Source organism: Eurytemora carolleeae, unplaced genomic scaffold (assembly GCF_000591075.1).
Source record: "Eurytemora carolleeae unplaced genomic scaffold, Eaff_2.0 scaffold480, whole genome shotgun sequence".
Classification (NCBI taxonomy): Eukaryota; Metazoa; Arthropoda; class Copepoda; order Calanoida; family Temoridae; genus Eurytemora; species Eurytemora carolleeae.
Genome location: NW_019396495.1, coordinates 218,312 through 233,294, shown reverse-complemented (window position 1 = coordinate 233,294; position 14,983 = coordinate 218,312). Strand labels below are relative to the sequence as shown.

Below are 14,983 nucleotides of genomic sequence, written 5' to 3'. Positions count from 1 at the left end.
TAAAAGAACAAAACAAAAATGCTACAAAAACAAGAAAACCCTCTCGCCAAAAACCAGAAAAACTACTTTTCAAAAACCAGGAAAGCTTCTTTCTAAAAACCAAGAAAACTGTTACAAAAACCAGGAAAACTACTCTCCGAAAACCAGGAAAACTACTCTCCGAAAACNTTAGTTGAATGCCTCCGAAAACCAGGGAAACTACTCTCCGAAAACCAGGAAAACTACTCTCCGAGAACCAGGAAAACTACTCTCCGAAAACCAGGGAAACTACTCTCCGAAAACCAGGAAAACTGCTCTCCGAAAACCAGGAAAACTACTCTCCGAAAACCAGAAAAACTACTCTCCGAAAACCAGGAAAACTACTCTCCAAAAACCAGGAAAACTACTCTCCGAAAACTAGGAAAACTACTCTCCAAAAACGAGGAAAACTACTCTCCGAAAACCAGGAAAACTACTTTCCGAAAACCAGGAAAAATGTCTGAAACTCTGAATGGAGGATTTAGTTAAAATCAATGAAAACTGAGAATCTGCACCACCACTAAAATAAAAGAAAAACGAAAAGAGTTCATACTTAGTGTTATCCTACTCATTTTTGTTTATAGAAAATTTTAATTTTGTTAAAAAAAAAGCGATATTTCAATCGACAATACTAATTCCATAGTACATTGTCTGTTAAAATTCTAAGATGGAGGGGGGGGGGGGCTTGGGATAAAGTTAAATAAAAAGTAGTTTAAAAAAAACTCATTTGTGTTAATCATCAACTTTCTCCAGATTCAACGATAAACCATATATTTTCCAGTTCTACGCAAACAATTCCTACAGACCTGTCGGATACTGGAGGAAAGGTAACTTCAAAAACGAGGAAGGATGATTAATTAATTAATTTAATTAAAGATGACAATGTCCGATTCACAATAGTACCATGTAAACCTGTATCTGATTAATAATGTGGTAGATATCGTTGATTTTCCTACTTGAAAAGTATTTCCTCCAATTGTTTGTGCCGCAGAATTCTGAAAATCATTTTGAGAAAGAAAATAAAATAAATTACAAAGCTGAGCTGAACACGTGGATAACACATTCATTCTTGATTACACAAAGCTTCTAAGGGTACCATTGTGAATTGGACATACCAATCTAATTAAAAATCAAGTTCCATGAACACTACCTGTAAGCTGAACTGATAGGGAAGGTTCTTGAACATTGTTGGTCAGGATAAGGAGGGGATTCGTCCTCATCTACACAAAAATGGGTTTTTAAAATAATATAAAAAAAGAAAAAATTATTTTTAAGAGATAAAAAAATGTTAATAATTGTAGTTCTCTGTATTTGTAATTATCAATTAGNTTTCGTAAAATTGCAGGTTCAACAAGGTCTTATCTAGTCTAGATTGATTTTAAATTTAATATCTTGAGTTTAAAATTATATATTCTGTTCACAATACAGCAAAAGAGTTTAAGTTTTATGAATTATTTCCATATTTCTGTCAACTGGATTTGGTTAGTAAGGCCACCAGATGACTCAGGAGGTAAGTCATTGAAATAAGAAACTATGCCATTTTGAGAAAAGTTGATTGTAAATAATTAAAATAAAAAAAAAACATATATAGTTGTTATGCCACTTCTAAGAAAAAGTTTAAAAAGTACAATTGTGAACTGTAATCATAAATAATAACGACAAAAAAAGAATTTAGGTTATGAACATGGGGTGGGGGGGGGGATTGGGGGCGGGTAGATGGCATAAGAGAGGGGGAATGTTCAGTGTAAAATGCATCAAATAAATCCTCTAAATTCAAGGAAAATGAAACGTTAATATTTTCAAAGCAACCAAGAAAATTGCATTTCTGAGGTAAAAATTTGATTTTAATCTTGAGTGTGTGAATTTTCAATCTCTCTACTGGCACTTTGTTTCTTTTTCGCCTGTAAGGCAAGGCTAGCAAATTTTCATAATTTTCAATAATTATTAGGCACAATTTTAATTTTGATCTGGTTTCTCTTTAGCAATTCATTTCATAAAATAAATTCTTCCTTATTAAATAATAAAGTGTTACTCTAAACTAGATATTTGGAAGATGGACAATCTATTTGATAACGTAATTTAGTATTTGACACAAGCTCAAATTACTAGTCCCTATATCTTTGCAACCTGATGGTGTAATTCTTTGTTATTACACAGATGTCGGGTTTAGAAAATCAGGGTTTGAAAGTTACATTTTAGACCTATAAAGCACTTGTTTTTGTTTAAGTGTTTTAATAGGAAATAACAAAATTCTCATTAATTTTTGCGCAAGCGCTTATAACCATTAGATGACTGTGTAGTGTATGTGCTGTTCATTTATCACATTATATATTTGTTAATTGTTTAAATGTTTACAAAGGGTTTCTATTTCAGTAGAGATAAAGCATATTAACTAACACAAACATAAACTTTATCAACTAATTATCATCTCAATTCTTACAAATATATATAAACTCTACGGGTGTCTAATGAAACATGGCAATTTTTAAATAGATGGAGAACGACAGTGTAAAACCTTAAAACCAAAAAATATACAATTCACATAGTCCCGACATTTTCCAAATTGTGGTCTGCCCTTTTTTGATCAAAAACAACAGGAAAGGGACTCATTTGACGCGTCTCCAAACTCAAAGTTTCGATCTCCCCCCCCCCCCCTTCAGACACTCAACATAGATATAAAATATTTATGGCTTTCAGCAATGTGCATACTTTTGTCTGAGTTATTTTAACTTTGTCATTTTATGAGCCGATAAAGAAATATCCCGGCCGCGTCGTATTTAAATGGCTCTAAAGTGCATAACCATAACAAATTAAGAAAATAGACTTTTTACACGAAGACAAACTGAATAAGGTTTACCCTCCTGGCCAGTCAAACGCATAGGATTCGAACCTATCTGAATTGGCGCCGAAATCCAGATCAGGAGCCATTTTTTGCGGGACGGATTCTATCCGTAACCCTGGAACTCAGTGCAATCATCATAAATATCAAATAAGATTTTTTAAACGAAGAAAATATAAAAATATTCATCAATCAAAACTAACCTTGTCCCATCTCGTTCGTGCATGGTTCCGTAGGTCTGGTGGGAGTGTATAATTCCGCCATTTTTAATTCTTGCTGTCGTACATTTTGTTTCTTATTCGCGGATTTACATCGTGGTGCATGTTTCTACCAATATAACTGGAAATACTCCGATATTTCCATGCATGGGGAAACAATCACTTAATATACTCGCGATAGCATCGTTCTGGTTTCTAAAAATAAAACTGATTATTTAAAAATAATTTCTAAAATTGATTTTTAAACTACGGGTTCTCGGAACCTATCAATTTTCTAACCGATTAGCTTACGCTCCGAAAATGATGTGGGTCATGAAATGGGTTTTAATGCCACGTTTACGCTTTAAATCACTAATCTATGATACCCTAGATGGAATATACACACTGTGTTCCAACCAACCACTACATAAAACTAGTCACTTTAAATGCATTTCATGGTTTAACGACTAAATACCACGATTTTTACAACGATGCGAGGTAAAATATCTGAAACCATATTTTACCTCAAAATATCCTTATATTTGACTTAAAGGGACTTAAAGAGGGTGACCGGCAATGTATGGTAGTTAAACTCAGAATGTAGTATTGTGGATAATTCTTTTAGGATTCATTTGAGACTTTAGAAACGTTTTAATGATGTATAATTACCGAGTTTGAGCGCAAAGTCGACATTCAAAATTATCCATTTAGGTGGTTACGATTCTAGAATCGATTTTTAATAATTATTAAAAACGATGACAAAAATTGTAAAACAAAAATTCTTCAGTAATTAATTAGATGTTTAAGAAATTTTCTCAATAATTCAATGTTAGAATCAATTATTTATTTTTCTTAATTATATTGAATTTCTTATTCTTTATGAATTTGTTCGCAGATTTCTTTATATTCTTTAGATGTCGTCTGTTCAATAAAAATTACAGGAATATACAGAAAATGTTTGTGAACAATGAAACATTACAGAAACCAATAACTAAATAAGATTACTTATTTTCGATGATAATCAAAATTAAGAAAGACGTATATTATTTCTTTAACACGATTTTGGATATCTAAAATGAGTTTCTCCTAAACATTACTGAGTATATATTTCTTGAAAAAAAATCTGACCCCCCTCCCCCCCTTTTAAAACACTTCTAAAGCCTTAAGATAGCAATGGAGCATTGAACAGATTAAAATACGTCAGTCAATGACGTAGAAAAACATGTGTTGGTTTTATAGTTTGTTCAAAGCTTAATACGTAGAATAGGTTATCTTATCATTTTTTAAAAACTCTAATATTTTAAAACGCCTGTATTCTACTTCTAGGCCCGCCTAACTGCATTTTCAGGGGTTAATAAATACACACAAAATAATTTCCTCATTCTTAAATTAAGATTTTTATATAATTTTAAGATTTTATATTTGAAGATAAAATTTTAACCCTTTGTCTCCCCCCTGAAAAAATACAAATGCATAGTGCTTAAAAAGGCCTAGAGGCCTATACAGCTATAAAGCATCTTCACGCTCTAGTATATATATCTATATAATAAAACATTCATATGTATATATATATATAGCCGGCCAAACGACTGGACCGATTGGGCTGACATTTTTGTGGACACCCATGGGTGGCTAAAAAAGGCAAAAAAAAATTTATCCACGGGCAACGCCGGGCCTTCCGCCTAATAAACATTATATATATATATATGTATATATAAACAATATAGGTATAAATATTGGACAATATAGGCATAGATATTGGACAACATAGGCATATATATTAGAAAATATAGGTATAAATATCAGACAATATAGGTATAAATATCAGACAATATAGGCATAGATATAAGACAATATAGGTATAAATATCAGACAATACAGGTAATGATATTAGACAATATAGGTATAGACATCAGACAATAAAGGTATAAATATCAGACAATACAAGTAATGATATTAGACAATATAGGTATAGACATCAGACAATATAGGTATAGATATTAGACTATATAGTTATAGATATTAAACAATATACGAATAGATATTAGACTATATAAGTAAAGATATTAGACAATATATGTATAGATATCAGCCAATATATGTATAGATAATAGACAATATAGGTATAGATATTAGACAATATAGGTATAGATATCAGACAATATAGGTATAGATATCAGACAATGTAGACATAGATATTATATGGATAGATAATAGACAATACACTGATAGGCTAGCCAATCAACAAACAAAAAAGAAAAGGAACAGAAGTTAATTCAATTTTAGTTTGAAGGTTTTCCAAAAAAAACCCTCTCGTTTGTAATAAGTAAGAGCTTCGAGGTAAAAGAAAATCGTTCCAGTTATTCCACTTCAATTTCCACACAAAACATAGTTAACCAACAGACACAGACAATAGATACATAGATAAACAACAGACATAGTTAAACATATGCATAGAAATCTATACCATAAAACTCTTCCCTCATGTATATAATTACATTATATATATTTATGTAAGCTAAGTACGTGGGCAAAGTGTTGGACCAAGTTAGCTGAACTTTTTTTTGACGAACCCCGCTGGCACCCTGGGGGTAACATAGGCTAAAAAGATTCGATTTTTAATTTTTTTCAAATTTGATTTTTTATTCTTTTTATTATTTTGAATTTCACGGGCAACACGGGCACTAAAGCTCGAAAACAATAAAAATAAACAACACACTACGTTCTATGACGTCAAATAGGGAGAAAATATATTTCCGAAACTGAATAATCTTCTGTGAACAAAATGACAAACGTAAAATACTAAAATATATCTAAACCTTTAATAGCCTTAATTAAACCATTTATTTAACTGCGACAATGTTCAGGCCAATTTCAAGCCATTAGTCAATAGTTTAATAAGAGTTCTATTAAACCTACTAAATCAATAGAACTTGACAAATCAACTCTGCTAATACATAAATCATAATATCGATTTATAACACTGTTATTTTGGTTCGCGGTGTTATAAAGTTTTTGGACAGAAATTTTCTCTTTATTGAGAATCTAAAAAGGCGAGAACCCTTCGAGAAATAGAGAAAATTAAAGTCCCAACTTTATAGCACGTCGTGTCACAATTATAGTGTTATAGGGGTAATCTTATGAAACGTTTGTGTATACTTGTCTTATTTCAATGGTTATTTCTAGATTAAATAAGCTTTGAAACAAAGCAGTAGTCAACATATAAAGTTGATTTCAATTTTTATTTTCATTTTAATTAATTTTAATGAGAAATGTAATTTTTTTATGATCACCCTGTACAAATAGAGACAGACGGTAGAAAGATAGATAGGCAAATAGATATATAGATAGATAGATATTTATATATATATAGACAGATATAAAGATAGATATATATATATATAGATATATAGATAGATATAGATAGATATATATTTAGATATATAGATAGATATATAGATAGATATAAAGATAGATATATAGATAGATAGATAGATAGATAGATAGATATATAAATAGATAATTGTAGGGAATAGATTTATGTGCTAAAGCAACCAAGGTCTTTTTATCCGAAGCAACCCTTCCACACATCAAATTCAACTCATAAAATTTCTTTCATACTCATTTCAACTCAAAACAATTCATTTCTAACTCACTTTCCACACTTATATACTAGTTACTAACTCACTCACTCACTTTACATAGATCCAGATTGTTAAGAAAAGCACCACTTTTAAAGACTGAGTCGACTTTCAAGTGTCACAACGCCTTGTCCTTTAATTTGACCTCACTAACTCACTTATACGTTTCTGTATCCCTCAGAAATCTAGATTGTATTTTATATTTGCAAAACTCTCATCGATTTTAGCCTGAGAGCTTGGAACCTTCAGATCACTGTGACTCACGTATGTTAAAAGGGAAAAAATCTTGAAAAAACAAATATGCGTCAACAAGTAAACATTAGATACGTAAATATTAACAACAAAATTGGACATTCAACAAGAAAGAAAAGAACACATTTGCGTTTACTGCTTGCGGAAGTTGTGAAAATTAATTTTGCAGCATTTCGCGCATTTATCCGGGCTTCCGACTTGGCATCCGGTTTATAGGAATTTATAGATAATATATGATTGCGGGGGGGGGGCCTTTGAACATAAATCAAACCCAACTTTAACCCATTCAACTTGAGGTTTCCCACAAAACAATCCAAGACCGGATTTTTGACAAACACAGAAAAAAAAATCACTCGTTTCTTTTTAATTATGAGGACTGTGGTTTAATTTTTAAAGATTCAGTGGAAAAAAGAAAGAAAAAAAAATTTATGTTATTTATTTTATTAAGTTAAAAAGTTAAAATTCCAACCAAAAAAGGTATTTAAGATTTAAGACGGATTTTAAATCTGCTGTAGGCAGGGTTGGCATGAAAAAACCCCAACTCAATAAAACACACAAAAAACCAATAAAACCCACTTTAAAAAACCATTTGTAAGTGGGTTTTAAATCCCACTTTAAAAAACCCATCTGTAAGTGGGCTTTTTTGGGTTTTATCGGGTTTTTTTTTCTCGAATTTTTCAAATTATTGTCTTCTTTTCACTCTTATAATGATAAACTCTTCAAAAATAAGATTCTACTACAGGGTGTCCCACGAAACATGACAGTTGGTGAATTAGTTTAGAATGTCTTCTTCCATAATTTGTTGAGTTGTTTTATACCTAAGAAAATAATAAAAATATTTTTTGAGAATCATGTTCTAGAATAATTGATTTCAAAGTAAAATATATTTAAACTAAAGATTTTTCTAAGCCTTTAATATCTAATACAGTATAGGGAAGACGACATTCAGAACTATTTATCAACTGTCATGTTTCGTGGGACACCCTGTATCTTCTGTGCTGATTTTTAGTGAGTTTACAGGAATAAAACTGACACTAATATTCTTTTCTCATGAGTTATCAAAATATGTTGCGATAGAATAAAGATATGAAATCCCTTTAGCATTCTTATGAGTGTGTGATCTGAAGTTTTTCGGTATTTAACAGTGGTCTTCCTTCTTGAGCATACAAATATCTAGCGATTAATCTGAGTAGCCCCACACCCCAATCATAGGTTGCACTAACCCAAGGATACATAGGTAGGATAATTATACCACTATGCGCTCAATTCACGGCGCGCGCTCAGAATAGGCTTCAAAGCTTGCTCTGGAGATTTCTATTTTTCAAATTGCGACAAAATCAGAATTTGCTGATTTATATATAAAACATAAATATGTATATAACTTTTAAATTGTAAACTTTTTTTAAAACAAGGAGTGTCCTTTAGAAAAACTTTTTTCCCTTTAAAAAAAATAGTTGCAAATTGCATCACTGCAGATTATAAAATAATAAAAGTTTTGGCGGTGGTTTAGGGCCTACAGCACTGAATGGTAAATGTATTGAAAGTAAAAAACCATAAATATAAAACCAGCATTTAACTTGATTAAAAAGGATTTTGAAGAAATTAATCAGATTAGGGAAAGATAAAATGAAGTATTTAGAAATGAATGAAGGATCATGGAATGGATGAAGGGTCAGGGAATGAATGTGTGATCAAGGATCAAGAAATGGATAAAAGATCAAGGAATGGATGAAGGATCAAGGAATGGATAAGTGATCAAGGATCATGAAATGGATAAAGGATCAGGGAATGGATGAAGGATCATGGAATGGATAAGTGATCAAGGATCATGAAATGGATAAAGGATCAGGGAATGGATGAAGGATCATGGAATGAATGAAGGATCAAGAAATAGCTGAAGATTCAGAAAAGAATTAAGGAGTAGGAAATGCATGAAGGATTAGGGAATGAATCAAGGATCAGGAAATTGAGGAAGGATCAGTGGACTAAATAAAAGATTAGGGAATGATCAAAGGATCAGGAAATTGAGGAAGGATCAGGGAATAAATGAAGGATTAGGGAATAAATGAAGGATCAGGGAATAAATGAAGGATCAGGGAATAAATGAAGGTTCAGGGAATGAATGAAGGATCAGGAAATGCATGAAGTATCAGGGAATGAATAAAGGATCAGAAAATTGAGGAAGGATCAGGGAATGGATGAAGGATTATGGAATGAATGAAGGATCAGGGAATAGATTAAGGATTAGAGAATGATCAAAGTATCAGGAAATTGAGGAAGGATCAGGGAATAAATGAAGGATCAGGTAATAAATGAAGGATTAGGGAATGAATGAAGGATGAGAAAAAAGATGAAGAATCAGGAAATGAATGAAGGATGAGAAAATAGATGAAGAATCAGGGAATGGATGAAGGATCAGGGAATGGATGAAGGATGAGAAAATAGATGAAGAATCAGGGAATGGATGAAGGATGAGAAAATAGATGAAGAATCAGGGAATGGATGAAGGATCAGGGAATGGATGAAGGATGAGAAAATAGATTAAGAATCAGGGAATGGATGAAGGATCAGGGAATGGATGAAGGATGAGAGAATAGATGAAGAATCAGGGAATGGATGAAGGATCAGGGAATAAATGAAGGATCAGGGAATCAGGGATCAGAAGATCGATTTAGATTAAATGAATGATGAGCAAAAAAAAGAATGGATACAAACGATATTGAAAGACAAGCTAAAAGGTGACGGAATATTTATAATTTTCTATTTAACTTTAGAGTTTAAAAACAATTAAATAATTCCCTATAGTTGCCATGTTAGAAAGAAAATGAAAAAAAAAACCTTATAACAAAACTTTAAAAAAATATATAATTTTCTCTTTTCTGAATTTGTCTAAACAAAATAACAAAATAATAATAATCCACGCATTGTTTTGTAAAACAGCACGTCATGGTAAATATATGAATTATTTAGAAATATATTCTTTGTTCGTTTATATGATATATGCATACAGACATCATTAAAAGTTTTAGAAACTTTCAATTACATTCGATATATTAGCCTACATAATATTACTAGATATTCAGGGCGCTTTGCGCCCCTCTATTGCGGAGATTTGTATTGACAAGATTTTTTAAATCGACATTTTTTTTTCAGGCAAATTTATTCACATTTACCAACCCAAAAACCTTCAATGGGGTCGCGTAAGTTGCCACAAAAAAATGAGCAATATCCGTTAAGCCGTTGTGACGTTTATTGGATACAGACAGACAGACAAACAAGCCAGCGGAATTGAGTCGTTGTCACAAATTCAAATTGCATTTGCAATCTATTGATGTAAACCTGAAATTTTTCAAACTTAGATTATTTTATCTAAAAAAATTCACATTTTAAAATATATAGGGATCAGAACATCAGAGTTTGTGGCAGACTCAATTTCTTCTTTATAAAGATAACTACATAATTTTGGAAATATTCTACACTGCGGAAAGAAAATTTCAAAAAATTAATATTTTTTATCTTAAGGGATTGTCGACTCAATATATAACACCCCTTCATTTCTGAATTTCCCTCCCTTGCTGAATTTCCCACCATTTCTGAATTTCCCTCCATTTCTGAATTTCTAAATTTCCCTCAATTTCTGAATTTCCCTCCATTGTTGAATTTCCCTCCATTTCTGAATTTCCCCCCATTTCTGAATTTCTGAATTTCCCTCCATTTCTGAATTTCTAAATTTCCCTCCGTTTCTGAATTTCTAAATTTCCCTCCATTTCTGAATTTCTAAATTTCCCTCCATTTCTGAATTTCTAAATTTCCCTCCATATCTGAATTTCCCTCCTTTCTGTGTTTAATCCCCAAAGCATTTTCAAAGAGAAGCGCAATTGAAAGTAATTTATTTGAGAAAGAGTAGCATAAAAAAACCACTATATTTGGCGAAGTGTTTAAAACTACTGTTATTAATCTGACACTCTACAAAGGTATTTTTAAGAATTTAATTCGCTGGTTTGGAAAAGTAAATATTTTTTAGGAAAGAATAATTATTTCTTAAGGTTAATATTATGAAAAAAACTAGCCTTTTCCCCAAATCTTAATCCAATATACATTATACACCCCTGTTGTTAACCAGCACCGAACTGTCACCAATTAGCGTAAAATTTGCATAAACTTTCCACGGATTTGCCAATGCATAAACTATTAAATGCGGTTTATGATTTGCATGCAGCGGCGTACATGTTTTCGAGGATTTTGTTAAAAATTAAATTTATATTTAACATAGATTTTTTTTATTTATATGGGGTTCCTTTGAAGGGGGTGTTTACCAAAACACGACAAATTAAAATAAAATTCATGTTAGATAGAAATTATGCGTAAAATCAAATCTAGAAAAGCTTCAAATCTAGTTGAATTTGACCTATATTCCCATGAATCAATCTAGGTACTATTTGATGTTTTTCTAAAGACTTTGACCACCTTTACCATAAAAAATGTATAATGATTAATACAATAATGACTAAATGTTACAAACCTCAAAAAGAGGAAAGTTTGAGTTTTTTTTATGGAAAACGGAGAAGGGAGGGGGAGCGGGGCAAATTTTATTTTTTAGCAAGCAAGCACATAGAGCATGCACTCTGTAACTCTAGTATTGATTGCATGGAAAACCCAAACTATTTCTAATTAAACTTCCAGGATCTGTAAAACTTGGATATATCGTGAAACTTTTCAATTCTTCTAGAAAGATAGATAATGGGGGGGGATGTACAGGCCCAGACGTCTGGGTTTGATCAAGGTAAAACTAGGACGTGAAGTTTCGTTGCAGAAGCTGCAATTCATAGAGACGGACTCACACTTCCTAGTACACAAACACATCACACACACACACTCACACACGCATCACACACACCGACATTCACAAGACACACACACATCAAACACATACACTTAAACATTCAGACGACGCACACAAACCTCGAACACCCCAACTTACTCTCTAAAACAAGAAATAATATTTACTTCTTAAAAAATAAACAATATTTGTTAATCAATCATTAAATTCCCCCAATTCAGCGAGTAAAACCCTAAACTAAATTTGCGCTCTGAGCAAACATATTATTCTTCAAGATATATATCCGTACATTAGTCAATACACAATATTTATGCTCCGATGAACTCCGAATGAATTTTGATTTGTATCCTTTCCGACCCCCATCCAACTCTTGTATTAACCCTAGCTCCATATATGGGTCTAATCCATTCCATATCTGTCCTTGGACCCTTCATACTTTGGGTTAAATCCTAGGTTTACAGTTGACTCCAGGTACTATCAACAGTACAGGACCAATAACACAGACTACAGCAGATAAGTATTCAGACATGATAAAAATACAATAGAATGAGATGAATAGGTTGAAATAAATGAAAACCAATAATTACAAAAAATCAAAAAGTAAACAAATAAATGTTAGAATCACAAATATGCTAGATTAAAGACATTATTTGAGCATTTCTTAAAACCTTTTGTTTTTTCTATTTTCTAAAAATTGAAATTGACGCTTAGTTTTGAAATCAATTTGTTTCAACTATAAAAAAATAAAAAAAAATAAAGTTTGCTTGTTTCTACCAAAAATTGTCAGAACGGCCGAACCGATCGGGCCTAAATGGCCCATCAAAATTTAAAAATTGCTTCAAAAATTTACAAAAATGTTGAAAGTCAACCAAGAGACAAGACAGAACATCTGCAACAAAAAAATAAGAAATTTTAAGCTGTTTTCAGATAATTTACATCCAAAAAGCTTAAATTACTAATAAAATAGATGCCCGAAGCGGCCATTAATGCCACTGCCGGTAGTTTAGAGTATTTTTTATTCTAATCAAAATTCACTTCAATTTTTTTTTTATGCTTTTTTTCTTCGACCATCTTTTAAAAAGAAAGGAACTTAGTTTTGCCACAAACTTTGGTTCTCTACTCCCTATATCTTTGCAACACAATGTCGTAAACCTTTAATATTTGAAACTAGGAATTCTTTTAGATCAAATATTCAAAATTTCAAACCTTGAATATTTTATCAAATATCAAAGGGTTACGCCATCAGGTTGCAAAGATAAAGGGATAAGAAAATTTCACTTGTTGACAAAGACTTTTAAAACTCAATAATCTAACATTAAAATGTTAGATTTATTTTAATTGATAAATTTCAGCAATAAGCAATTCGCAAAAATCTACATGGTCATGCCAGATTTTTATGGTTTTTTAATACAAATTTCCAAAAATGTATTTATTTTCACATTGGTTTAAATTAAGTACTTTAAAACCCTCGTATGTGTGTGGAGTGGATTGAAAGGGGAGCTATGTTTATCCAAACAAATTATGACTCTTGCATTACACTCTTTCTTGAAATAATTTAATTTCCGCTTTCATTTTAATTTCCATTTTCCAATTTTGTTTTTAGGGAAAAGATATGGAGGTTGTATCCCAATATTTCCTTCAAGATTTTTTTTTAATATTTTGTGTATTAAACCCCCAGGATGCATCGTAATTTATTTCAATGCATAAATGCAAATTGCAAAGGGGTATTTTTCAAAAAAATCTCCCCCCCCCCCCCCCCCTCATCTTCAATGGGGTCAATTGAGATGCCACAGCAAATTTTGGTGCGATCGTTTCAGCCTGAAGTTAATGCGATACTCTTAAAAGTTCGTCTCCCAACCTGTATCAGTCCAGGCACAACCAGTCTGCTATCCAAGTCAACCAGGACAAGCTATTAATTTGACTCTAAATGCCACACATGGACACAAGCGTATCAATCAAACAAGCTATCAATTCGGCTCTAAATGTCACACAGGGACACAAGCATTGGCTATCTATCAAGCCCTTAATCTATCTCTACCCTAAACGAGGTATGTTCAGTTCCAATATGCAGTTAGATCCTCAGACAATGTACAACGCAAACAGTATTTATTACAAGCCGTGTTGACGTTTATTATATAAAACCAGACAAACCGACAAACAAGTCAAATTTATACATAAAATAGATAGAAGGTAAAAGATAGAAGATAGAAGATAGAAGATAGAATATAGAAGATAGTAGATAGGAGATAGTAGATAGAAGATAGAAGATAGAAAATAGAAAATAAAAGATTGAATATAGAAGATAGAAGATAGAAGATAGAAGATAGAAGATAGAAGATAAAAGATAGAAGAAAGCAGACAGAAGATAGAAGATTGGAGATTGAAGATAAAAGATAGAAGATAGAAGATAGAAGAAAGCAGACAGAAGATAGAAGATTGGAGTCCTAAACTGTAATAGTGGTGTACTGGATATATAAACAAGAGAGGGGGCCGGGGGTTAAAAGTTCTCCACATCATTTCAGAAGAAAAAAATGGGAAAGGAATGGAGGGAAAGAGAGAGGAAAGAATGAGGAAGGGGAAAGAAGGTAGAGCGGAACAATGGAAGTAAAAAAGGAAAATATTGGGAAAGCTGACAGTGTATTTTCCCATACCCGCCTTTTTTATATTCCCCATTTTTAGAATTTACTTTAAGAACAACGAACATTAAAAACTTTAAAATTAAACCAATTAGAAGTTAGAACAAGCAACTTTCTAAACTACGATTTTAGCTTTAAATATTTAAACGTCCGAAAGAGAGAAAAAAAAAACAATAAGAAGTTGAATAAATTTATTTACACGATAAACATATCACTAGGTTTGACAATTAAACTTTTTAGACCGGATACAATTTAAATGTTGAGCTGTGCACTTTTTAATTTAATATAAATTAATATAATAATAAGTAATTACAACCTTATATTTATTGAATTAAATCAAAATATTTTGAATTTCTAAATGTAACCAGTTAAATTTGCTTCTCATACTACTTGAGCATAAAATCAAAACAAGAGGAGCTACGAGGTTACAAAAGTGTACCAGAAATATCGCAAACATTTTACCATCTCCTTCAGTCTAGCTTGCAGTGTTTGCGACACATCTAACCTCGGAAAAACTGAAGAAACAACTTTATTTTAGGAAGGGGGGAGGGGGGGGAATA

At 31.8% G+C, this 14,983-nt stretch overlaps 1 long non-coding RNA gene across 1 annotated transcript in view; it reads right to left on the bottom strand.

Moving 5' to 3' along the window:
* Positions 1 to 1,138: 1,138 nt before the first annotated feature.
* LOC111704350 (uncharacterized) overlaps positions 1,139 to 14,983 on the bottom strand; it is an 18,371-nt gene continuing 4,526 nt past the window's right edge. Inside the window, exons 2-3 of the long non-coding RNA XR_002765799.1 lie at positions 3,061 to 3,270; positions 1,139 to 1,238 (exon numbers count right to left, since the gene is read on the bottom strand). This is a non-coding gene — a long non-coding RNA (uncharacterized LOC111704350). The remainder of the gene's footprint in view (positions 1,239 to 3,060; positions 3,271 to 14,983) is intronic.